A 27,003-nucleotide genomic window follows, 5' to 3' on the forward strand; every position below is an offset into this window, starting at 1 on the left:
CTAGTACATTGTACCTGGTATATAATCTGACTTGCTGTTAACGCATGTCAAACTATTTTTTTTTCACCTGGTGCCTGTTTCAAAATCTAAATGGAAAACGTGCCTTTCTAGTTAGAAGTGCCTTCAGATGACTGTAAAAGGTGCAATATAGAGCAAACATTGTCACAATTGTCACAATGCATAGAAACGATGCAGTCTGGTTTGGAGCCTGTTTTCTTTTGTACAGTGCCTGAAATGAAAGAAAGGACCTGGCAAGAGTTATGATATTGTATAAACTCAGTATAAAACAGCTCACATGCTGGCCAGCGAATCTTAACAATAATGTTGATAAAGCATTAACCTATCTGTACTACAAATAGCATTGTGCACTTTTAATGTGAGTGCATGGTGACACAAACACCAGAATGTTTGTACAGTTCTACGATAAAGCAATCAGGAGGGGTTATATGAACTGATTTAATGTTAGTGTTAATGCTAATGTTTCTGAGGTACTTGTAACAATAGCAGCGCCCAATACATAATTTGTTTACCATTCATAGATTCCCATGACTTGGTTTGTTATAACTAAACATGGCCAGTGGTTTTAAGTTTAATGTATCAGGGCTAATATTAATAATACAAATTGGCAAGTTAAACCCGATTAATGGGCACTAACTTAGGTTTGTGACTAGAGGCTCCTGGAAGCGTGAATGTTTCTGAAGCATTTTGCTGCAGATAAAGTGACAGCATGTTTCTATAGCACAATGGCAGGGCAACCAGTGTACTGAAAGGGGCTTTAAATGGATGGTCAGTGTGGAGCCTTTACAAATTTGCTAAATAACTCTAATTACTGGTTAAATCAGTTGTTTAAAAGTAATGTTCTTAATTTAAAACATGAAGGCTTTACAGTATTAAAGTCTTAAGCTGTATATAACAGTCTATCATAGTCTTCTAATGTCATATCTGCCCTTCTTAAAATGTGCACACTGTTTTCATTACAAGAAATATGTGATTCCACTGTATATTTAAGTAAGTCAAGATGCAAATTTCACTTGAGACGATTTTATATGGAGAAATGTCTTTAAAGGACAATAATAATAATAATCTGACTGGATTCCTTTTGTTCTTTTCAAATCAAGGCCAACCCTTTGGGGTTGGATATCAATTAATGGGCACTAACTATTATGTTTAGACTTCACTATATTTTTCTAATTAGAGGCAGAAAAAAAATCTCAGGTTACAGTACTCATGTATTTGTTGGCCCTGGGCTGCTGTTCAGCGTTAGGGAGGTCTTTCTCTGTTGTTCTGTCTGAATTATTTACAGAACCCTTCTGTCTCAGTAAAAATATATAGTGAGCAGATCCCTGAGACTAATGCCAGCTACCTTTAAACAATAAACTGTAGGTGGTTGTAGGTTTATTTTTTTAATTTTTTTGTCCAGAGAACAAATTCAGTCAGCTCTGTGAGATACATGGATTCAAGTTGTTTATGTAAGTCATCGATTGCATGCACTGTATATATCACCTCTTGATAGACCAAACTGCTGTTAAATATGGTTGGACAAACAACATTGTCTAATTTGATATTACCCATTGTACCCTAATATCAATTGTCATTGTCTAATGAATCGTGCTGCAATTACAAAATGATAACTTTCATGCAATCACTATTGATGGAAAATGAATTTCTAATTACTGTACTTTTACGAACACAATGTGCACACTGTGACTGACAAGCCTTGGGTTATATCCCTTGTATAACATGCACCCATTGTATAATAATATCACAGTGTACGTGTGCACATTGTATTTAACAGGCATCTTGTATTAAAAAAAAGCCTCACATTTGCAAAATGGTGCACTTTATAGTAATAAAATGATGATACAGATAAAATGGCTTTTCTTTGTGATCGTTGGCAAGTCTTTTCTTTTACCAGTTTCAAGAATGAAAACCCTCTGGATGTCAGTGGAGCTCTAGGTCCCCCCCCCCAAAAAAAGAGTATTTCATAATTCAATAACCGTACCATATGTTTGTAATGTTAGTTACAATGTTAGTTATTTTCTAGTCACAACAGATCCTGTTTTTGTTTTTATAATGGTCAGTGTTTAATGAACTGTACCATTACTACATGCACTTTCTAAAGTGAAGAACTGCAGTTTGCACTTTGGTGATTAAAATGACTTTAAACAAATCTTAAATTATGACGACCTGTTAATGGTGACCTGTAAATTGATCACTTGCTGGTGAACTGAATTATTTTGGTCATATATGAAATTATTGAACAATGTGTTGCCATTTCTTTTAAATGGGCTGTCAAATAAAAAAAAAAACATTAGTTTTGCCCCTCTCTCACGGACAGCCTTGTGGGTGACATCAGACCAGGAAATGAATGGATCAACACAAGCAAGTACTACGGGGTGAGATGCAAATGCGCTCATTTTTTTTTTATTAAATAAAATAATTAAACAAAAAAGAAAAACACAAAATAAACGTAACACTGGCCAAAACGAACAAACAGATACAAAAACAAGTTAAGTACTACCAATTGTTTTTATTCTTACTTTCTTTATCCCATGACTCACGGTCTCCACTCTGAAACCAAGCAAAAGCTGCAGGTTTGTATACATGTGACCGTCTCCAGTTTAGCAAAAAATTAATCAGCTGGAGACGGTCACATTCTGCAGGAGTTCAGCATGGATGGGGAATTTTAAAACACCAAACCATGCATTTAAATAATACAACACATAAAAATACAAAATTATATATAACACACACACACACACACACACATAGTGATCTAGATTAATGCAGGCAGGTGCATCACACAGTGCGAGGCAATCCACACACAGACAGAGGGCAGGCATGAACCCAGGACCTCTTGCACTTAAGCATAGCGCCGATACCGCTGTACAAAAGAGCTGGCTACAGCAGTAGTGGCGCTATGCAAAGGTGTGAGAGGTCCTGAATACTGAATACTGAACTTAATTCTATTTGCTGATTTTTGTAACTACAGGGCTTGTAAATGTAGTCTGACAAGCAGCAGAAGCTTTTTATTCAATTCACTGGGGTTTAGGAGGGCAGTGAGTGTGCAACAGGGATCCCAGGCCACTTATGAGTGAACAGATTTCAACAAATAGGTTTCAAAGATCAGATAGACTAGCTTTGGGCTTTAGAAGTTGGACCACCAAGTGATAGCTTCAGGGTATTGGAAGAGTGATCAAACAGAAATAGCTTTGCTTCTCAACTTACCAGCTGAAATTCAAATAGAAGCAGCATACAGTGAAACAGGGTTATAGATACAGTGGATCTCAAAAGTATTTCCTTGGACTTTTCCACATTTTATTGTGTTACAACATGGAATTAAAATGGATTTAATTAGGAGTTTTTGCCACTGATCAACACAAAAAAGTCCATAATGTCATAATGAAAAAAAATCTACAAATTGTTCTAAATTACAAATACAAAACAGAAAATAATTGATTGCATAAGTATTCACCTCCTTGAGTCAATATTTGGTAGAGGCACTTTTGGCAGCAATTACAGCCATGAGTCTATTTGGATAAGTCTCTACCAGCATGGAATATCTGGACACTACAATTTTTGTCCATTCTTCTTTGCAAAATTGCTCAAACTCCGTCAAGTTGGATGGGGACCTTTGGTGAACAGCAATTTTCAACTCTTTCCACATATTGTCAATTGGATTGAGGTCTGGGCTTTGACTGGGCCACTCCAGGACATTGACCTTTTTGTTTTTAAGCCACTCCAATGTGACATTGGCTGTATGTTTGGGGTCATTGTCCTGCTGGAAGATAAATCTTCTCCCAAGTCCCAGGTCTCTTGCAGACTTTAGCAGGTTTTCCTCCAAGATTTCTTTGTACTTTGCTGCATCCATTTTGCCCTCTATCTTCACAAGCTTTCCAGGCCCTGACTCAGAGAAGCATCCCCATAGCATGATGCTGCCACCACTATGCTTCACGGTATGGATGGTGTTCTCACGATGATGTGCGGTGTTAGGCTTGCGCCAAACATAGAGCTTAGTGTTGAGGCCAAAAAGCTCAATTTTGGCCTCATCAGACCATAGAATCTTCTTCCACTTGGTCTCAGAGTCTCCAACATGCCTTCTGGCAAACTCTAGCCGAGATCTGATGTGACTTTTTTTCAACAATGGCTTTCTTTTTGACACTCTCCTATAAAGGCCAGTTTTGTGAAGCACCCAGGCTATTGTTGCCGTATGCACAGTGTCTCCGAGCTCAGCCGTGGAAGACTAACTCCTTTAGAGTTGCCATAGGCCTCCTGGTGGCCTCCCTGACTAGTGTCCTTCTCGCCCGGATACTCAGTTTTTGAGGACAGCCTGTTCTAGACAGAGTCACAGTTGTGCCATATTCTCTCAATTTCTTAATAATGGACTTTACTATGCTCTGGGAGATATTTAATGCCTTGGAAATGTTCTTATATCCTACCACTGATTGGTGATTTTGAAGAACATTATTCCGGATTTGCTTTGAAAGTTCCTTTGTCTTCATGATGTAGTTTTTATTAGGAAATGTACTAATCAACTGTTATTTAACTTGAAAACATGTGAAACACCTTATTTACACATAGATGGACTCCATTCAACTAATTATGTGACTTCTAAAGACAACTGGTTGCACCAGAGCTTATTTAGGTGTGTCATAGCAAAGGGTTGAACACTTATGCAATCAATTATTTTCTGTTTTATATTTGTAATTAATTTAGAACAATTTGTAGATTTTATTTTTCACTTTGACATTACGGACTTTTTTGTGTTGATCAGTGGCAAAAACTCCTAATTAAATCCATTTTAATTCCATGTTGTAACACAATAAAATGTGGAAAAGTCCACTTTTGAGAGTCACTGTAGATCTTATATGTACATCATCTACCCAGGAAACTATTTTTCAATTTTAAAAAAGAATAACGTTAAAGGTTATCATTGTACCTGGAAGCAAGCTGGCATTTGCAGATGGTGTTACTTTAGATAGCAAGAGTATCTGATAATGTTAACATGTTTTTTTTATTAATAAGAAGATTGGTGATCTTTAAAAATCTCTGTTCCACACAACTGCGCAGAAATTCAATCTTAATACAATCTCAGCCTGTGTGTCACTTCTAATAAGCTAAAGTGGAAGTATAATGGTTATTGATGTAGAAATGGAGGAGATGAATGAACTACAGAATGCAGCTAAAAATAAGACGTTATCTAATGTAGCTTCATTATGATGCAGGGGAAGCAGTCCTGGTGTTTTTTTGTAATGCTTCTGAAGAGACATCTGTCAATAATATTTTCTTTGATTAGCATGTTTCTTTTTTTTTCAACGGTAATTTAATGGCATGAGCTGGTTAGACTCTCAATGTCCTGTTCTGTAGGTCAAACTATTCTTGAGGTACCTCTCGAATTCCCTTCAACCGTAAAGTCAAGTCAAAACAGTGACATCTTAACGCTATTCTCTTCATAAACCTTTTCCAATGGATTTAATAAAGGTTTATCATGAATAGCAATAATTATAGTTGGATTTTGTAACTTGTATAACAACAAGAACAATATAACAGTTAGTCAGATGAGCTTCTATATACCCTACTATGGTCTCTTCATAAACTGTTAGATTACAGATCGATTTCAATATAACACATAGACAGCAGATAAAGGGCCCACAGTCCAGTTTATGGAAAACAGTCAACATTCTAATTTGTGGGTATAACTGGCATGTACATTATCAGAACACAGCAATCGTATTTTAATGCATACAAGATGGCTATACTGTAGCTTGACCTTTGACTTTTAAGGTTGTGTGGTCAAACATCTCCTCATGCCTGGCAATGTTATTATTAATCAAACTTAAAATTAATCATAACCTGCAACTGCCTAATCTATGGATTTAACTCTGACCTTAAACACTATAGGTAAACAATGTAATGCTAAACACTTAAAAACTTGGTTTTCATATGTTTTCCAAACCATTAGTGGTATAATAAGCAGGTGGTGCATGTACACAGCAAATTTAATTTAAAGAATCCCCCTGAGGTAAATACAAGTTTCTTATGGACCATATTTATGTCGATTGATAGAAGTTACAGAAAGGAAAAACGGGGTTTATTACAAATTAAACACTGCAGCTCGCAATCGAGAATAATGAAAGCTAAGCCCCTTTCAGAAACCTCAATCATTAGTTTGATACGTGTATTTATTTTTCTTATTGATGCTAATTCATGTATTTTGTTGCGAAAATAAAAAAAACACCATTAAATCCTCAATTAAAAAAAAAGACTGTGAATTCTACAAATTCATACTCTATGTATTCTAAGTTGTGACCTTTATTGGTATTGGATTTAAAAAAACTGCTTTATGAAAATACAAAAACTGTTAAACCATTCTTTATTCTACTTTATTATTTAAGCAGATGTACAGTGCAAGGGGTTAGTGCCTTGCTGTCTACTAAATGATCAACGAGTAAGGCTGTAGGTGAAGCCAAAGCCTCTAAACGCTCATGCTGGTCATTAGCAAACTGCAAAGGTCATGCCCAGAATGCTTTGCTGCTATTATGAACCAAAGCAGTACTTTTAAGGTTAGCCTTATTTTGTTATCTAAATATACATATGTACCTGGAATTCATCCAACAACTAGCTGTAATGCTCTATTCAAAACCCCCAGACACTATTTTGCTGCGTCTTACCACCTTCTTGTATTCCCACTCTACTAAAATATCAAATGCATAGAGGAGAGTCTGTTGATCCAAATTGCATTGCTGATTCTGACATAGATTAGCATAGCCTGTAAAGAACTGATGTTATCACTAATACAGGCTATACTAATTAAAACCAGAATTATCAATTCAGTCTTCAGAATATTTTCCTGTGGAGGTTACTCAGACACTGCGGATTAAAACCTTAAATTAAAACATAAAGCCAGTTCACAAGATGAGGGGAGTGTTACAGTGAACTCCTCGGGTTTGAGAAGTTTTAAATTTAAGTCCACTGAGCATGTCCCAGTACAGCAGAACCCTCCTAGATTGATTTACTCCATACAGTGTCACCCATTCCACCAACAAACAAGCAAAAAATAAGCATAATCACACAAACACATAGGAGGTTGCTATTGTTTAAAACAATGTTTACATAGGGGTATGTTCAATTAAATTAAACAGTGGTGGTGATCCAAATATTGACAACGTTTAAATAATGAATAAAGGGCCCAAGGTCATAAAACTCAGGAATTTGAATACATTGATGATTAATATCAATTACATCAACTGAACAGACCCCACTGTGTGTCTATTAATCTAATCAAACAGCAACGCCTGCTTTCAGCTTGCAGGCAGCGTGGTGTTTGCTGTAGTTATCTACAAGGATGTGGATGTCCTGGAAAGCATTCAAAACATCCTGAACACCTACCTCAAAACCGGGATTACCCAATTTATAGTTGAGATTTACATAATGTACAGCTAAATAGACTTCTAGCTGTAGAGAAGTACTTTGATAAATACTGTGTGCACTTAGTAACTTACAGGGTAATAAAACTAGGGGGCTGCATTTTTTTTTTTTTTTTATTATTATTATTTTTATTTTTTTGCAAGGTCATGAATTGAGTTGTGTTGTCCCCATATAGGCATTTTATTTTAGACTTTAATTTCAGCACTTGTCCCATATACAGTAATAGGCCAATATTCTGCCTGTAAGATGATGTGCTTGTTTCAATTTATGCCGTTCATTCTTTTTGTTAGACTTTTAAATTGCAACCAAATTAAATGTATATTACAATGACTATGATTGGTTGTCATGTTGGCAAATATGAAACCACTTAATTGGAAAATAAATTACAAAACACTTTATTAAAAGGTTAAAAAGGCTGTTTCTTAGACTGGACACACATGACAAGCAATATCAGCCCTCCTCAATAAGTTGATTGCTTGTTGCCTTTTTCTAGAAGAGCACAGAGTAGACTGTGCCAGGACCTGCAGCTTATCAGATATTCAAATGAACCCAGACATTCATTTAGCCTTTGTTGTCTTTGATAGATTTATCGTCACTTATGGAATAGAAACGTCTGTCTTAGATGAGAATGAGAATGAACATGGTTAGTTTGCGGTCACATCATGTTTAATCATTATTCAGGTTATTAGCAATAATAAACACAGTATAAAATCACATGACACAAGTATGTACAACCCCCACCCCACACTCCCCACATACCCCCACCCATTGCTCTTTCCTTTGACAGAAAACCACAATTCCCATCACAAGCAAAAAACATCTGTGCATGAAGCACAATAATCTTGGGTACAGATTCTATCCTAACTATAAGAACTGGGACTTGAGCTTGTGACCTTAGGTTCAATAATAATACACCAGATCATTTGACACTTGCACTGAATTGAAAAGCTCAAGGAGTGTTCAGACAAGGTACCTATTTGTAATGCTAGACCAGTTTGTACTGACTATTTTTTTTTTTTTTTTTTTTTAAATGTAATCCTCATTCACCGCCCAGTTAGAGAATATGACTTTCCTGAATCAAATTATTTTTCCTGATATTTATGGCACATAACATTATTATTATACACTACTCCCCCTTAGTTTCCCCTTCTCCATCAAGGGACAGAAATATCTTTATTAAAAAAAAAAAAAAACATTATTTAACATTTCAATATGAATGTAATTAGTAAGATGTGTGCTGATGGCATACAATGTGATTATGCTGAATTATTATCACTTGCTTTATATATTTTTGGTTATTGTATCAGCAGATATAATTTGTCATGAATCTTTAATTCCTGACAAAGATGTCTTGTTTCAGAACGGCAGCAGATTCAAGGGGCTGTCATTAGTATGGAGTTTATTGCTTGCATACAGTTTAATGTTTTTTGCTTATAAGTCAAAATTTAACAAGCACACTATTTATGCTGGACATCACTATACCCAGTCAGTTATTTTAATAAAATCTATATGGACTGCCAAGAAGACACTGCCTTCAAACTATGAGTCCCCACATCAAATGAAACAATAACATAGTGTTTTCACCAGACGAAATCTTCTATAGTCAACTATTTATTTGGACCTTGACGCTCAAGAATGCATGGTTATGTTATGAAACAAAACCATCCAGGTAATATATGTGCTTTCTTAACTATACATTACACTTCATGCACACAGAATAAATAATCCCAGACAATGCAAACTGAAACTGAATCGTTAGGAACAGATTAAACCTAGAAAGTGTTAATACAATATGCACTATCTCTCCAATTATTCTTTTAACCTAGTTATGTCGATGGACAGAAAGAAAGTTTCCTCCATATATCCAGATCTCCTAAGATTATGATAGTCACATAGATGTCAAACATCAGAAGGAAGTACATCAGAGTATACATGAGGACATTCTTTTTATTAATTATTATTTTTTAATCTTGACAGTGCTTGACCTCCGGACTTTCAAGTGAAATTTCTGGGGAGTCTAGCATTAAGATGTCCCATTTCCCAGTGACCTTTGTGACAGGTGTTGATTCATAGATAGTGTGGGTTCTAGTTAAAAACAACAGAAAGGGGGCCAAGTAAAAGCACCACTGCAGTACTGAGTCATATCAAAGTGGTTTGAATCCCATTTCCATGGACTGAGTAGGCCTTCAAATTGTAACATTGCATTGATCATAAATATTTGGAATATTACTATGGGTTCATTATATGTTGTACAATTTTGTATTTTTATTTATTTATTTATTTATTTTAATTTTAATGTAATCCCAAATAATGCCATTTCTAAAGGAAACTAAACACTATTTCTGCTACAGTACTCTGCAAGCTATGGGAAGATGAGAAATAAAGTTCACTTCAGTCCAGTGAAAGGATCCCAAGATAATGACAAAATATTGATCCAGATGTCACATAGTCTTTTAAAGTTTAATGTGGCACCTTTTCATCCTAATAGTGTAAATTATTGGGCACCTGGTACACTTTCACTCCCATTTAAATGCCAATGTTGACTCACGCTAAAATAAAATCGACTGGGTAGGTGAATGTCATATTCCTGCATAGATGTGTTGTCTTTCACCTTACCCTTAAACATATTCAAAGTACAGATAAAATATATGACCAACGACCAATAAAGACCCCTGTAAAGTTTTATCACTCCAAATTGACACTGTAATTTTGCATTTACCACATTTTACTATAGTTTGTTATGCTTTTTAATGTGTTACCATACCTCTCTGGACTTTACAATGCTTATCCACCCTGTATGCTTTACCATGATTTATTATTACACATCTGTTTTGGGAAGCTTTGAAAAGGGGAGCCAGCTGTGTAAGAGGCTGTCCACATGCATATTCATATTCAGTAATCACAGTATTTGTTGCTTGTTCTAGCTATTCCACTGAAAGGGCTTGTTAGAGAACTTCAGGTTAGGAATTATTGATACCATTACAGCAACAGTTTTAAGCTGTGATAAGTGTTGGTTCATTAAGCTTTTCCTTAGAGAAATTAACAACTTAACTAACACACTGATTTTACCTGATGGTAATGACTGCATCCTTTTATGAAAAAAGTAAGAACAAGCATTATATACTTCAATGTCTCTTAGTTGAAGTGCTTTTATGGACATTCATAACTGAACTGATGTGTATGATACTAACTTTATTCTCAAGTCAAGCTGACATCTATTAGTAATCTGTTCTGAAAGACATCTTATCTTTTTTAACGAAATTGTTGGGATTCTTTGGGGGGTGTGAGGAAGGGAGAGGGGGTGTTGGGTCACTTGCTTCTTATTTTGAGTTTATATAAATTCAATTTGAATTTAAAGTCACTTACCGGCATGGGTCAACCATGATAACAATGTATACTTTGAACGCTTATACACAGTATGACCAACCAGATTGCACTGTTGAACATGCATTGCGCTGACACAGGAATTGAGCTCTCTGCCCTCCACCACCAAGGTCAACACAGAGTGAAGGTGATCCCTTTAGGGACAAATATTGGGATACAGTTAAGAATATAATATACAGAGACTAGGGTGTGTGAACTATGCATCAGCTACAGAGTCACTTACAACAACGTTGTAACAACTCACTCGAAAGACAGAGCACAAGGTGGTTAAATGACTTGATCAGGGTCACACAGTGAGTCAGTGGCTGAGCCGGGATTTGAACCCAGGACCACACTGAAAAAGTAAAAAAAAAAATAGATTGAACCATTACCCTAACAGACTTACACCACCGAGCAATAGTCTCCCTCTGTCATGTGACTGGTTCACATCACTGTCAATCCTGCCCCTTTTCAAAGGAACACCCTTCTCCCCCGCACTCCTCACAACAACAAAAAACAGCTGAATAGCGATTCTGTGAATTACTACAAGAGAAAGATGCTCCAAACACTAATATGGTGATTAAAATGTCACTGTTTTCTGACTTTCTGAAATTCAGACAAATTCAACTCAACGATGTAAACAAATATGGAATATAAACTGGATTATGCAGCAGTCAGCAAGCCAGACAGAGAGCTGAACGCCCCAAAAAATCTTTAATAACTATGAGGTATGAACTTCAAAATCATTTTCTGTTATTTATTTATCTTCTTTATTTATTTGCTTATGCTGTATCAGCTATATTTAAACAACATGTATAAAGTATATTTACTAGTCAACCTTGCCTCCATTATTTTCTTGACTGATTCATATATTAGTGCAAAATTATATGCAGTGCAGGAAGACTAATGTTACCTCCAAGGTGCAATGTGTAACACATAAACCATGCCGGGCCGTACGGTTGCTATGGAATAAACGCACGCCTGGGTGGTGATTAGGCCCTTTAGCGCGTATATTATAAGAGAACCGCATGCCCCAAAGTGGGTTATACTGCTTATAAAACCTTTAATTATGTGTACATCTTCAGTGTTATATAGTCCCAAAGGCAAAACATTTCATTTGTATTCAATATTTTACTGGCTAAAAATAAACTGCACATTTCAATTTTGTTATGGAAGTATTATAATGTTATTAGTATGCAAGCCGTGCATATATGCTATATATACACACGGTCATGTGATGCTGTTTAACAAATCAGAGGTTGTTATTTTTCCATGCCGTTTATATACATATAATACATATATGTGTGTGTGTGTGTGTGTGTGTGTGTGTGTGTGTGTGTGTGTGTGTGTGTGTGTGTGTGTGTGTCCTATGTCTTCTTCCACCCATAATGTTATTTAAACAGCTACAGCTTATCTTTTCTCTAGTACCATACTCTCCTTTCTGTTGGTATGATATCCTCAGCAGGGAAAGGGGGAGTCTGTACTGTGCAGAGAGGGAGTGTCAGATTAATGGGGCTTGAAATGAAAAGACTGTGCACCCAGCATCAGAGTGCATTCTAGGGACCACTAGTTTTAGTATTAACAGGTACCCTGGTCCTAAGAGCAACATACCCTCTGCAATCCAGCAACAGACCTGACATTAATACAACAGACATAACTAAAAGTTTATCCTTTAGTGGAGTCCCTTTGCACTCTTTCTCAGTCAACTGAGCAGATGCGATGCATGAGGTCAGGGATTGATTATGCACCGGCTAGAAGTTTACTGTTCCAGACATAATTCCAGAAAAAACAATGGGTTGTGCAGATACAGCTTGCATTCAAGATCAGCATTTAACAAAAATACCTGCTCACAATAAATTGTTGTCAGTACCGCTGCATCAGTTATGACAATGTTTGTATTAATACTTAAAAAAAAAAAAGTATTGATAACACGGCATGTAACATTTGAACAAATTCTTTATATTCAAATTAGGCATGCCAAATTGGGCATTTAAGATCCGATTAAATAATAAAAAATAAAAAAAACACTTACATGGGAGTATAAAGGCCAATGCAGTGCCTTTGTGCGTCCCCAGCTAAGATTGCAACTTGCTGTGAGTGGGATTTGGACCCTGGGTGTTTTTGACCCAACGAACTCAAAAGAAAAACATCGAGGATGGGCACTATATCTAATCCTGAAGATAGGACGTCAAAACAATGTGCAAATTACTGAACACTGGTACTGCCATGGTTAGAATCAGGGCTGTATGCTAGAGATTTTTCCCCTGTAAAAGTTTATAGGTTGATCAATGACAAACCTGTGCGTGAGTTACTGCCTTTATTTGCTAAAATATCTGCATGGATGTTTAATCATTTCATATAAATAAACGATTATGATTGGTGCAAAGGCCTACATCTATGGCCAAAAATGTTGCATAGCTGTAGGTCTTTGTTCCTCATTTTCAGGTAGAAATCCAGGTGAATGGAGTCTGAGCAAAGGTAACTCAGGTACAGTTGTGATCGTCTCTCAAGTGTAAAAAAAACTGCTTAAAGTAAAGGGACATGTCAAATGGGACATGGGATTTCAGTAAACGTGGTAAGTGTGTATTCTCCTTATTGATGAACACGCTTAAATGTAGCAGAGCAAAAAATATATAATTCTAGAGAATTTGAGAACAGCACAACTGTGCATGATAGTTTAATCACAGAACACCGGCTGCATGCAAAATCTCTATAGACAATACCATATTGAGTCACTCTGACATTAGAAACAGATGATTGAGTGGCAGATGCTCTACAGAGACTAAAACACCCAGATTAAAAAGACATTTGAGAATGACATCTTCCCATTCATGGAAGATCACTAGCTGATGTCTTGCTCTTCATTATCATCAATTTCCCTACAGCTGAACTTGGCATCGCCTTCAGTGTCCATACTAATTAATCTCACAGTCAAAACAATACTACTGAGACCCATAAAACAGAAGGTGTGTGAAAGAAAAGCACTGATCCTTACAAATAAAATACAACATGATTCATGTGCTGTTTGAATTCATTCGTTTTTACTGCAACATTAATGATAAATACAGGGCTGAAACAGGCCATCCCTCCCTATTGTGCTTGGGTAGACCAGATCAGCGTTTTCATACTGCCCATCTGACCAAGTTAACATACATTATATCTGCTGTATAATAAAATTCAGAGAAGTGTATTTAAGTGTCAGTGCTTATGGTTTGGATGGAGTCCAATCTCACTGTGCTTTTGTTTGAGTAGCAGGTGTATCAGTTTAATCCAAGAACAAAATGGTACCCTATCGACCCAGGTAAAGAGACTGGGTTGCATTAAGTATACTGAGCATCAAAAGAAAATTATCACTTATATTTGAACATCAAAGGAAACATATCGCTTATATTTGAGCATCAAAAGAAACTTATCACTTATATTTGGATAAAATTCACTAGATGTGATCTGAAAATGACAAACTCTGTTTTAGAGCAGGTGCAGTGATTTTTATTGTGCTGATTAACAATTCACATCACGAAGATGCCACAAAATGATCTGTCGATCTTGGGCAGGTGTGACTCTTGGTCTCCCAGTTCATGGCCTGTCACTGACAGCGTGTGTCTGGTTATACCATCTCGTCTTTGTATCAACCGTGCGATGCTTTAAAAAGAGCGGAATAGCAAATATTGAGGAATAATAAAAAATAACATTGTCATAAAACTCTGCAATAAAGTCATAGATTTTTCGGAAGAGAGAGAGAGAGAGAGAGAGAGAGAGAGAGAGGGAGAGAGAGAGAGAGAGAGAGAGAGAGAGAGAGAGAGAGAGAGAGAGAGAGGCATGGACAGATTGGCAGCTTAAACCAGGCATTCTGTGAGAAACCAGGGTGTTAAAAAGAAGATGCCCTTTGTTTTTGAGACTATTCAACCAGATTCTGGTGCAGTCTGCAGAAATATTTTACTGATATTTCTTTTGCCATATGTTTCCCCTACTAGTGCTGTTTCACATGAAACCCGTGAAGGAGGTCAGTGCAACAATAATTGTAAACTAACTTGACATGCTTATTAACCTGCAACAACAGAACAAGAAACAGGCTTCAGAATGACAATACAATTAACCAACCACATATTAATGAACAGAACATATTTAAGGATTTTTTGAAGAACCCTGAATTACAGAATTTGGGAATGATGAAGCATGTGTTGCATAATATTAGCATTCTCTGAAAAACATATTCAGCAATTAAAATAGCTGAGAAGCAAAGCTTCAATTATAATAAAAAAATCTAACTTTAAAATAAAAAAAAACTGTCTACAGACTGTGTTTACATAATGTACCTGCAGCATGCAAACATTTCGAAAATACTTGTAATTATGCAAGATTGAGAATACTGTTTAATCAGCTGCAATGGATTCACACCCTAACAGATTACAAAGCAATTCTATTTAACTGACTCAAAATTAAGACTAATCCGATAGCGCAAGAAGTTCTGTAGTTCATTTTGGATTTTTCTACTTGGTTTCCCCCTTTATTATGTGTTTGGTACCAATCCATCAATTATTAAGACAGGCTGGAGAAATCTTGAGTGTCAGCACACCCAGGCTCTGCAGCATCCTTCAATGAAATAAACCTGAACATCCTGTACTTTGATGAAAATGTGCTGTAATCAAAGTGTGTAAAGAAGAGCTATTATTTTTTCATGAAAAAACTATTTCATATTTCAGATCACAGGGGAGGGGGGGCCAGGGGGCAACCAGCCACCGGCATTGCTACCACTCGCAAAGCTGTTACAGTTAATTAGTCCTCACATTTTAGTAGCCAGCACTGCCTAGTCAGTAATTACTTTGATTCTTATAGGAATCGGGCAAAGGATAATGCACCTGAATACACCAGAATTAACAAAAATGTATTCAGTGAAAATATTGTTAATACATGCTATGTGGTCCTGCTTTAATGTTTTTAAATCCATTTTCCTGCCCAATGTTGAATTTGAATGCTGTCTCAATGCTTCATCCAGCTTACTGAACTGAGGATCAATGGGAAAATTTCCGCATTCAAGCCAATTGTCTCTCTGAACCCATGCGGCAAGGATCCAGCCTGTGCAGTCCAGCCCATTAGGGTTTGCTGAAGCATGAGGTGAACTAATGTCAGATGGTTCTCCAACCTAACCCAACAGCCAATGCAGCACTTCCCATGGGGTAAGACTGCATGCAGGACTTGAACCAGGCTTGCATAAATCACCTTGCACTATAAGCAGCATGGCTTTTATTAGGTAAGCCATTGGAGACTCCATGGTACCATATTACTGGCATAAAAAACGAACAAAAAAAACAAAACATGCCATCATGATCTAACTTATTGTTTAACATGTTCTGGCATTAATATTAACCTCAACATGTGCACAGCCTGATTTAAGAAAACTGTTTCCTCCCATTGTCCACTGACTAAATAAATGCACACATACATTACAATGGTAAAATGCAATTATCTCATTTGAGAAGATGTGCTACTGAATGGTTTGAGTACTGATAAGATGCCTCATGTTAGCTCAGGAGAATTGCAGAGCGATCAAAGTTGAGCGAGTAGATGAAATAATGTTTAAATATATGGTGCTACTTTATTTGAAAACACTGACAGGCTGATTTATGCAGTAAAAGCAACATTAGGCATTTAAAGTGGGTTTCAACAATAGGGGTACAAGTAACTGTTCCTTGGGTTATGATTATTTTAAAATACACCACTAAAAGATTAACGGACACCTGAAAAGCACTTTAAAATAGCTGCTATTTTATTGCATTGAAAGTAGTTTATTTCATGTCTATTTTAACTGAAAAATGTATGCAACTGCTAACAAATATAACTTAAAAGGTCTTCCAAAGGAAGAATTTGGGCAATAAATAATTTGAAAAAATTAACTTCAAACAGATCTGTCAGTAAGATAAAAGCATGTGTTGATATGCAGAAGCAACATTAAAAGTGTCCCACAATGACCTTTTAGTCGTTTAAATCTCTTTTTTAAATAAAAGACAAAAAATGTAATGAGTGAAACAAGCAGATTTTTTTAAAATCTTGGCATCACAAATATCTAAGTTAGTATTGTGCTCTTTATTAGCTCTAATTATAATGACAAAGTAGTTACTGTGTTCAAAATACTGCATTCTGATCAAACTTATTGTCATAACATTGTAGTATATTTTTATATAATAAATGGAACTATTAAGATTTTGTTCCACAGCGAAGTTTTGAGCTCTGTTTTTCAACAGATAAAAGACTGTGAATGTGTGATCTACCATACTTGCACATATGTGGTTGTCACAAAGACGGCCAGAGTGGGAGACGTCAGACCAGAAACAGGAACCCGGAAATAAACAGAGAGAGAGAGGTGGAGTTTGGTGGAGCTGAGCGAATGGTTTCGCTCATCATTTAATAAATGAACAGACAGTCAGAAAATAAACGGTTGCAAGACGAACAAAAACACAGGACAAACGGCACATTCGCCAAAACAAAGAGATGAAACAAAAATGGACTAACACTAAACAAAACACGGTGAGCATATATTTTACTTCTATTATTATTATCACAATTATTACCTCCGTCTCCTATCCTGTTCTCCACTCACTGAACACACAACCACGAGTTGGTGAAAACATGCTGCATTTATGCAGCTGTACTGAGACTCGATTGCTAATCAATCATTCAATTGGAGTCTCGGTACAACTGCACTTGAATTAATAAGAGCAATTCCCTGTGCTCACATATTACTTTTTACTTGCACGTGAAGTGCTGTGCAATCCTCGTGCCTAAATAAATATACATTTTAAACACTTGTGTTACACAGACCCATTTATATCCCATGTACAGTGGCTTGCGAAAGTATTGACCCCCCTTGGCATTTTTCCTATTTTGTTGCCTTACAACCTGGAATTACAATGGATTTTTTGGGGGTTTGTATCATTTGATTTACACAACATGCCTACCACTTTGAAGATAAACAATATTTTTTATTGTGAAACAAACAAGAAATAAGACAATAAAACAGAAAACTTGAGTGTGCATAAGTATTCACCCCCCCCAAAGTCAATACTTTGCAGAGCCACCTTTTGCAGCAATTATAGCTGCAAGTCTCTTGGGGTATGTATCTATAAGCTTGACACATCTAGCCACTGGGATTTTTGCCCATTCTTCAAGGCAAAACTGCTCCAGCTCCTTCAAGTTGGATGGGTTCCGCTGGTGTACAACAATCTTAAAGTCATACCACAGGTTCTCAATTGTCTTGAGGTCTGGGCTTTGACTAGGCCATTCCAAGACATTTAAATGTTTCCCCTTAAACCACTCGAGTGTTGCTTTAGCAGTACACTTAGGGTCATTGTCCTGCTGGAAGGTGAACCTCTGTCCCAGTCTCAAATCTCTGGAAGACTGAAACAGGTTTCCCTCAAGAATTTCCCTGTATTTAGCGCCCTCAATCATTCCTTCAATTCTGACCAGTTTCCCAGTCCCTGCTGATGAAAAACATCCCCACAGCATGATGCTGCCACCACCATGCTTCACTGTGGGGATGGTGTTCTCGGGGTGATGAGAGGTGTTGGGTTTTGCCAGACATAGCGTTTTCCTTGATGGCCAAAAAGCTCAATTTTAGTCTCATCTGACCAGAGTACCTTCTTCCATATGTTTGGGGAGTCTCCCACATGCCTTTTGGCGAACACCAAACGTGTTTGCTTATTTTTTTCTTTAAGCAATGGCTTTTTTCTGGCCACTCTTCCGTAAAGCCCAGCTCTGTGGAGTGTACGGCTTAAAGTGGTCCTATGGACAGATACTCCAATCTCCGCTGTGGAGCTTTGCAGCTCCTTCAGGGTTATCTTTGGTCTCTTTGTTGCCTCTCTGATTAATGCCCTCCTTGCCTGGTCTGTGAGTTTTGGTGGGCGGCCCTCTCTTGCCAGGTTTGTTGTGGTGCCATATTCTTTCCATTTTTTAATAATGGCTTTAATGGTGCTCCGTGGGATGTTCAAAGTTTCGGATATTTTTTTATAACCCAATCCTGATCTGTACTTCTCCACAACTTTGTCCTTGACCTGTTTGGAGAGCTCCTTGGTCTTCATGGTGCCGCTTGCTTTGTGGTGCCCCTTGCTTAGTGGTGTTGCAGACTCTGGGGCCTTTCAGAACAGGTGTATATATACCGAGATCATGTGACAGATCATGTGACACTTAGATTGCACACAGGTGGACTTTATTTAACTAATTATGTGACTTCTGACGGTAATTGGTTGCACCAGATCTTATTTAGAGGCTTAATAGCAAAGGGGGTGAATACATATGCACGCACCACTTTTCTGCTATTTATTTTTTAGAATTTTTTTAAACAAGTTATTTTTTTCATTTCACTTCACCAATTTAGACTATTTTGTGTTTGTCCATTACATGAAATCCAAATAAAAATCAATTTTAATTCCAGGTTTTAAGGCAACAAAATAGGAAAAATGCCAAGGGGGGTCAATTCTTTTGCAAGCCACTGTACCAGTGACTACACGCCAACATTAACACACAACATATAACACAAAATACACACAGGGGCAGACACTTTGCCACAGTGGTCTACTTATCATTTGTAAGAAAATGATTGATTCTGTATTATTTTAGGTTAACAACATAAAACACCAAGAAAATTATTTTATTTTTTTTACTTCTTGATCCTTTTTTCATCAGATGCTCAACTAGCATTGTATGTGATCTGCAATCATGATGTGATAAATCGTGATAAAACATTGATTCTGACAAGTGCTGTGCTGTGCTTTCTCTTCTTTTGAAAGCTTTTAAATGTTAGTCCTTATCTGACCAGCAATTTCATATATCCTCAGGCTAGATATCATTGCTTTTCAGTAATAAGATTTTGTCCTTTTTTTATTTCATGGAAAAGTGAGATCATACCTGCTTCATATATTAAATATGAATAGGCCTTTAAAACATGTTCACATGCAATACTTGTTCCCTGCAGTCCACTGATTCCTACGGAGCCCGGGAGGGGACATGAGACAGTAAGACGTGCACACAAGATATATTATATTATGTTTGTGGGAATTAAAGTTGGGAATGACCACGATAGAGCTTTCAATATAATGATATTGATAAGAAATAGCCTGGTCAGCAGGCTCTTTCCTCTTGGGATGTCAGATCTGTATCTTGTATCAAAGCAGACACATAAAAAAACAGCACTCTAATTACTGGCACACAGCTTTTCAATCAAAATTTCAATTGTTTACATGTTACATAATGGGACCTACTATAATGCATTCATGACTTGTACATAATACTTTTTTTATGTTGTACTCTCTATATTTTTAGAGCAACTAAAAAAACTAAATTCTTCAGTATAAATAAATAAAATCAATTTTGTGGAATAAGGCAGCATGCTTCCTTCATAGCAATATATTTCCTTTGATTACACAACATTACTTTATTCAATTTCATTTACAGTAAGTAAGTTTGTTTAAAAATGTACATAATCTGATCTACATAAAAAAAAAATACTATTTTAAAAGCTTTTATACTATTTCAAATCTATTGATATTATAATGTGCACATAAAATAACATTGTGTCTCCTTACACCCCTTTAAGATGCATTGTGATTGCAGAAAATAAATGCATTTCTTTAATGGCCAAATTCAAAGCAAAGTACAAAATGCTTTCACCATGAAAACTGTAACAACTAAAAATGTTTATATATAATTGCTTTATCAAAGATTCCCATTAGACTGCAACCTAAAAACACTGCAAGATACACCATCAGTCCAAAAAGCAGAACACTCAGCTGTAATTTGGCACCCTTTTATTACAGGGTTAGCACTTGGCGTCAACTGACTTCCATTAAACTGAAGATGGTGAAGCATCAGCATTCTTAGACTTGGATGGACTGGCTAAGTGTCTAAAGATTCTATCAGCTCTGGAATGATTTTTTTTTGCTTCCTCATTTAGATGTCACGTTGGTGTCCCAACTGCCGTTTAAAAAAAACAAAAACAAAAAAAAACTCCTTAATTTCACGGTGTTTTACCTCAGTGTAGGAAGCTCAGATCCACATTCCACTCTGCAAACCCTCTTTTTAACTTGTCAAGATCCATTCAAAGGTTTCCACTTCATATTTATTTTTCCATGACTGTGCCTCGTGCCACAATGTGCCCGGGGCGTGGGTTGTGTTGTCACACCTTCATGTGCGTTATTCCTTCCTTACCACATTGTTTGACTTCTCTATTTTTTTCATATCAGGAAAACTTCAGTTTGGATACAAGCAGCCATAATGCTTGCATGCATTTGTAAACTGTAATGCACAGTCAAGGCCAAATAAAAGCTGCATAACCATCCTGCAACTTGATCCTTTTTCAGTTAGGATACAAAATTAAACGATGAATTCTAAAATGAGGCAGATTATAATTTAAGATTGGTCAATTAGATTGTGGAAATATTTCTGATCAAACTTGTAGGTTTGACAATACAAATTGCAGGATTTTAGTCCTAGTCTACAAAATGGTGATTCATCTCGCTCCTTGTAATAGCTGGCATAAAAGCAAGTCTTCTAACTAATTCAAATTACACAATTTAAAGCTTCTTACTGGAGTTTAGTGCAGTATAAAAATATATAATATTGTCACTTGAGCATAATACATTTAGGTCTTTTTAAGAATATACAAAATATTTTTACAAATCAGAGTAAACATTTAGATACACCGGAATAACAGACCAGCCAGTGAGTAGGAGTAAAAATAACTGCTGTCCCACATATTCTTTCTACGTAACAATTCCATTAAACACAAAATTTATGTAGAATCTAAAAAAAATACCATTTGTATACCATTACCATTACCATTTGTATCTTCACCTATTTGTACTTGTAAATCAAACAGGTTTCATATGCTTTGCATCCCCTCAAGCACTACAAAACAGTATAACCAGGTGGATTAAGCACCATTATTAGTATCATCCATTTATTTTATCTACCAAAGGTTTCAGAATGAAGTCTTGCTAAAGTCACATGGCAGATGAATGGAAACAACTAACCTCCAATGAGCCATAAACCACTGCAGGTTATGTCATGGTGGCTGGCAAACAAAGAAAAAGAAACAAAAAAGTCAGTATTATTGAATAATCCTGAATATTGTTGTTTATACAGTAGTAGAACCTTTTTATTTATTTATTTTTTTATTTTTATTTTTTTTTAGCAATTCCCCAAGCAATTGCTTTTGGTATTTTTATTTTTCGGGGACAATTTTTTTGGTTTTTATATTTTTATGTCATTTGAGTCACTTGAAGGGCATCCCAGGCAGAAATAGTGAGCAGTGGAGCTGGATTACAGTAGATATATTAATTGATATGAACGTTGTGACCCACAAGATGAAGACTGAACCTGCTGGTAACAGCTGTCCTTTCAGTACAGGGAGGCTTTCTGTGCGTATTAATAAAGAGTCTTGTTTTTCACAATACATTGACTTACTTTCTGTCTATGAATTAAGAAAAGCAAGTCATCAAGTTTAAGTGTTTCTCGCTGCATGATATTACTAATAGTTGGTAATAATTCTCTCATTTCCTTTATTTCTACTAAAAAACAGAGGTTCACAACATTTCCTGCCTTCATGGTGAAGATATAGAGGATACTGAATTAGGAGGATGTCCTTATATAAACCGCTCTCCCCTGGCTGGGCTTGTGGTTTAATATATAACACGAACAATCAATCAATATTGTGTTTATACCACAATGATATTTTTAAATAAATATCAATAAAATGCGCACATTTTAGTTTTTACATTGAGTCAATTAACTCAGACATTATTTTACCTGCCGGATCTTTACTTTCATTTTCAACAGACTATGCTTCAACACTGATTAATTTCAAAGCTTTTTTATGGCCTCTTCGCAACTTAATTTTTAGATAGAACTTTGAGCTCAGCCAGTCCAGCAGAACCCCACTGGATTGGAATGTACGCAAAGATGAGATCATGTCCTTAAGAAATAGAAAGAAGACAAGGGCTGAATTGATAACAGAACTGGCAGAAGGCACAGGTGTCGTTGTCCATCAAATCAACAGTCCAAAGCACCTTTGACCATTGTTCCATAGTCCAATTTCTGTGTTCTTCAGCATATTTTGGCCTTTTAATCTTGTTCTCCTTTCTTAACAGAGGTATTCTTACTGCAACACATCCTTTAAGTCCTAATTTCAAGAGTGAGCTTCATACTGTTGATTTGATGGACAATGACGCCTGTGCCTCCTGTCAGTTCTGTTGGCAATTCAATGCTGGTCTTCTTTCTATTCCCTAAGGACATTATCTTCAAGTATTGCTGATCCTTGTTAGACAGCTTTTTCGGTCTTCCAGTCCTGGTTTTATCATTTACAGATGATGTTTCCCTGTACTTGCTGATTTTGCTTTGGATACCACAACTTCAAAATCAAGTGATGCAAGCTATTTCACTTATTATAATAGAAAACACTAGTGGAGACTTTGAATAAACTGTTGATGCTCATAATGCATCACAGTAGAAAAATGCAACATGTCTAAGACTTTTGCACAGCAGTGTATACATACAAGAACCATTCCTAGAGGGTCTTTGTTAGTGATAACAAGATAGAATACTGGAACAATGCACCAAGTGTCCTGTCTTGATAGAACCAGACTAATAGAAATCTTCTGCTACCAAGAAAAGCAATTGACCCTTTCTCTACAAAGGGGAGACTAGACACTACAGCTGCTGGCAGCTTGCCTAGGTGTGCCACTACAGTAGGAGAAATATCAAGCTTCATCCAGAGTTAAATCAATCAGTACATAAATAACAACATGGTTTGCAAAGAGCCTCAATCCTGACTTGTAAAAAAAAATTAAAGGAATAAATATTAACATTCAAAGCCTGTTTGAATGGGCCTGTTTCTAAATGCAGAAATCTTGTGTTTCTATTATAAGCTTGGTATGGTTTGTGTTAAACAGAAACACCTTCAGAAAGAGCTTGACTCAGTACATTATTTTACTTAATATTCTGATAATATCTTGCAAATAATATCTTACATATTCAAACAATGGAACCATTTTAATTCCTCTGTACAGGAAAAAAGGCCTGGTGAGCTTTTATACCAAACAAAAACTCCATGGCAACTTTATGCACTACAGGCGCTAGAGATATTGTTCTCCAATTAACAAGCTCAATCCATTGCTTATGAAAAGAAGCATCTAAAGCTTCTCTTTCTATTACAGGTATTAATGCTGGTCTCCTTCTAAAGACTCAGTGGCCCAGCTACAACCTTAGCTGCTAAATCAAAAATAACAGAATCCAACCAATGAATCCTGCTGTTTTCCTGCAATGCAGCTTTTTCAATTCAGTTCTCAAACAAATCTGCACAGGGCTGCATCAGCAAGTGTGATTGTTACTTGATTAATCCTCTCAGCTACAGATTTGTACAATGTGTTCCAATTGATTTTTACTGTAAACCCTTTCATAAATAATACAAAAAACCAAAATACAAAAACGTGTTTTATAGCATATGGAAACTGGAAAAACATTATTTTGAATTGGGATGCGTTGCTACTGTGAGCATCAGTATTATCGCTTTGGTTTGTTCATGTATTTCACTGTCTATTTTCGGATCCATTTGCTGAACACCCAGATAGCGCTACCTCCGATTCTTTCTCATTTTTTTTTGGTTTTTTTGTGCAAGTGGCACAAGCTGCTAACCATTTTAGAGTCTTACTGGTGCATTGTCATTGCTTGTCCTGTGTATGATATCCCAGATGAAATGCAATATGCCTAAAGCCCCATTATCACCTACAAAAGGAAGCAAGTCTGTAAAACTCAATCTCATCTTATTCTAATGTCAAAAATGGGACTGCTGCTGGCACTGATGTAGTTCCCTAAGCTTCTCATGCGGAAGCAAATAAGCACACCACAAAATGTCTCCTGGGAATTGTCATTAGGCAATGACTACACTAGATCCTGAGGCCAAGAGACGGTGTACTGAGCCCAATAGTGTAGCTAACTGCTTGTTGAAATTAATTGCCTGTGAGGATTTAAAAGACTCGTCATTTGGATTCACACATGAAGACACATTTACAAAAAAATAAATAATGTTATGATACTACTTTACAACCACGCACTTATCCACGTCTCACTGCCAACCATGCACAAAGATGGGATGCACACTACAAATTACAAGGAGTAACTAGAATGAATGATCGTTAAGGGTAGGGGGTCTTCACCCACTCAGCACCACTGAGGATCGCACCCTGATTCTTCAGGACAATATGCTTTGCAAAAAGAGCCAGTCTCTCTTATTGGAGTGGGCAGACACTAAATTATATTAATCAAGTCTGTCAGCTTACGTGGAGAGTTCATTCCAAATTCTGGTAGAAATTACTCATTATTTTCTGCAATCCATTTTATTTAATGAATTCTGTGTTTCACAATAAATTATATTAATTATTTAGGGTTCTCTAATGGATGCCAATTAATAAAGGAAATAGGAATTCTGATACTAGACCAGTGATAAACTTCATGATGAACACCTTGTGCTGTGGTTATGAAGGTCTTATTAATAACACAAGTTACTTGCATTTGTCTATAGAGCGTGCCCTTTATGTTACCAGCTCGTGTCCAGCCCCTGCCTTTCTATGTAATTCAATGCCAAGCCACTACAGTGAGAAAATGTGTGTATTCTCATGTAATTTACTTTTAATAATTGTTCCTTACATCTAACATTTTTTTTATTAAAAAAATACGGAATACATAAAAAAAAAAAAAAAAAAAAAAATGTATGCATTACTTGTTCAGTAATGGTTGATTTGAAACATGGCAGTTATAATTCCCCTTATATATTTATTACATTTCTATATTCATATACACAACCTTTCTATTTTTACCTATTAAGGCAGAGGTTATCAACTGTTCAAAATATTTAAGATAATTTATTATATTAAATAATTTTCTCCTGGAGGCCATTTCAGTAAAATAGTGCTAAAAGAAAAAAAAAAAAAAAGTACATAAAGTGGGATTCATTTAGAAAATACCATTAGGCTAAGATAAATTATATCAATTTAATTAAGTTTGCATAAGCTTCAGCTCTGAGAAATCTACCACACTTAAGTTGGATAAATAGACTATGAATAATAGTCTTAAACTCCTAAACACCATCTAATGTTCTGGAATACTCTAGGTTCACAGTAAGTATATACACCTTTATAATCTTCAGTACAAGGTTTTATCAGGTGTCGCACCCATCATACCAAGCCTTGTATGAATGCCAACACTTCTGACAGTTTTTAGTCCCCAATGTGCCTGATCACAGCCAGAGTTTTTAGTGCTATCAGTTTACTGCATGCATGAGTCATAAAATCAGTGAGAGGCTTGTATTTCTCACTGAAAATGGTTTTATGCAGAACAATACAACAGTAAAACTTAAAAACATGTTTTAACTTTTGTAACATTTGTTTGGGAAAGGTTTTATAATTATAGTGTGTTTTCATACTGGCAAACATTTGTAAACTGTTCAGTGAGACACAGGAGGGTACAAGAAGCATGCACTATAAATAATGTTGACTTGATTAACTTTGTAACATTCGTGATCCTTGATTACTAACAGTGGATGAGACCATTTTCACAAGTGCATATTGCAACTGAAATGGACATCACATGGGAAATGGAATTCCATCCAGCTAAGCAACAAACTAAATAGACCCGAACGACTGGGGAAAAACAGCAATAAAATGCCCTGCAATCACATGTCCTCATTATAAAACTCGCCAGAGCTGTGCTTCATTGCTTATTGTACCAGTTTCTCAGATTTTTTATTTTTTTGTATTCTTTTTTTTTAATTATTTCCAGCTGTGAGAATGTACAAAGACTGCTGATCTGGCACAGTGTAGCCCATAAGTTTTTATTTGCAACCTCAAATTTACTAACAAACTATATTGGAGAAATGACAGATACATTTACTTACCCAGTGTGACTGGATCAGATGTCCCCGTCAGTGCACGCTGTTGCTTTTGTGCAGCTGAATGAAAGAGAAACAACAGTATGTAAGAGAGACCTGTGAAAAGCCCTCAGAAAAAATATTGTAATTATGATTCCCTGCCCAATGTAGGAAATTACTGTTTTCCATGTGCATATTGTTCTGCCATCAGTAGTACTGCAGCCACAATAGGTCTTGCATGGTATTAACGTTAATATCACAGTTTGATGATTTTAATTGTGTTAGATTCATGATATGTA

At 36.2% G+C, this 27,003-nt stretch overlaps 1 protein-coding gene across 1 annotated transcript in view; it reads right to left on the minus strand.

Annotated features, from left to right (window-relative positions):
* The window catches only part of LOC121316737 (muscarinic acetylcholine receptor M3-like), an 85,789-nt gene extending 59,001 nt beyond the window's left edge, over positions 1 to 26,788 (minus strand). Inside the window, exon 1 of the mRNA XM_041251869.1 lies at positions 26,732 to 26,788. The gene's annotated coding sequence lies outside the window, so the exon portion shown is untranslated. The remainder of the gene's footprint in view (positions 1 to 26,731) is intronic.
* Between the last annotated feature and the right edge of the window lie 215 nt (positions 26,789 to 27,003).

The sequence above is a fragment of the Polyodon spathula genome, chromosome 6, assembly GCF_017654505.1.
Source record: "Polyodon spathula isolate WHYD16114869_AA chromosome 6, ASM1765450v1, whole genome shotgun sequence".
Taxonomy (NCBI): domain Eukaryota; kingdom Metazoa; phylum Chordata; class Actinopteri; order Acipenseriformes; family Polyodontidae; genus Polyodon; species Polyodon spathula.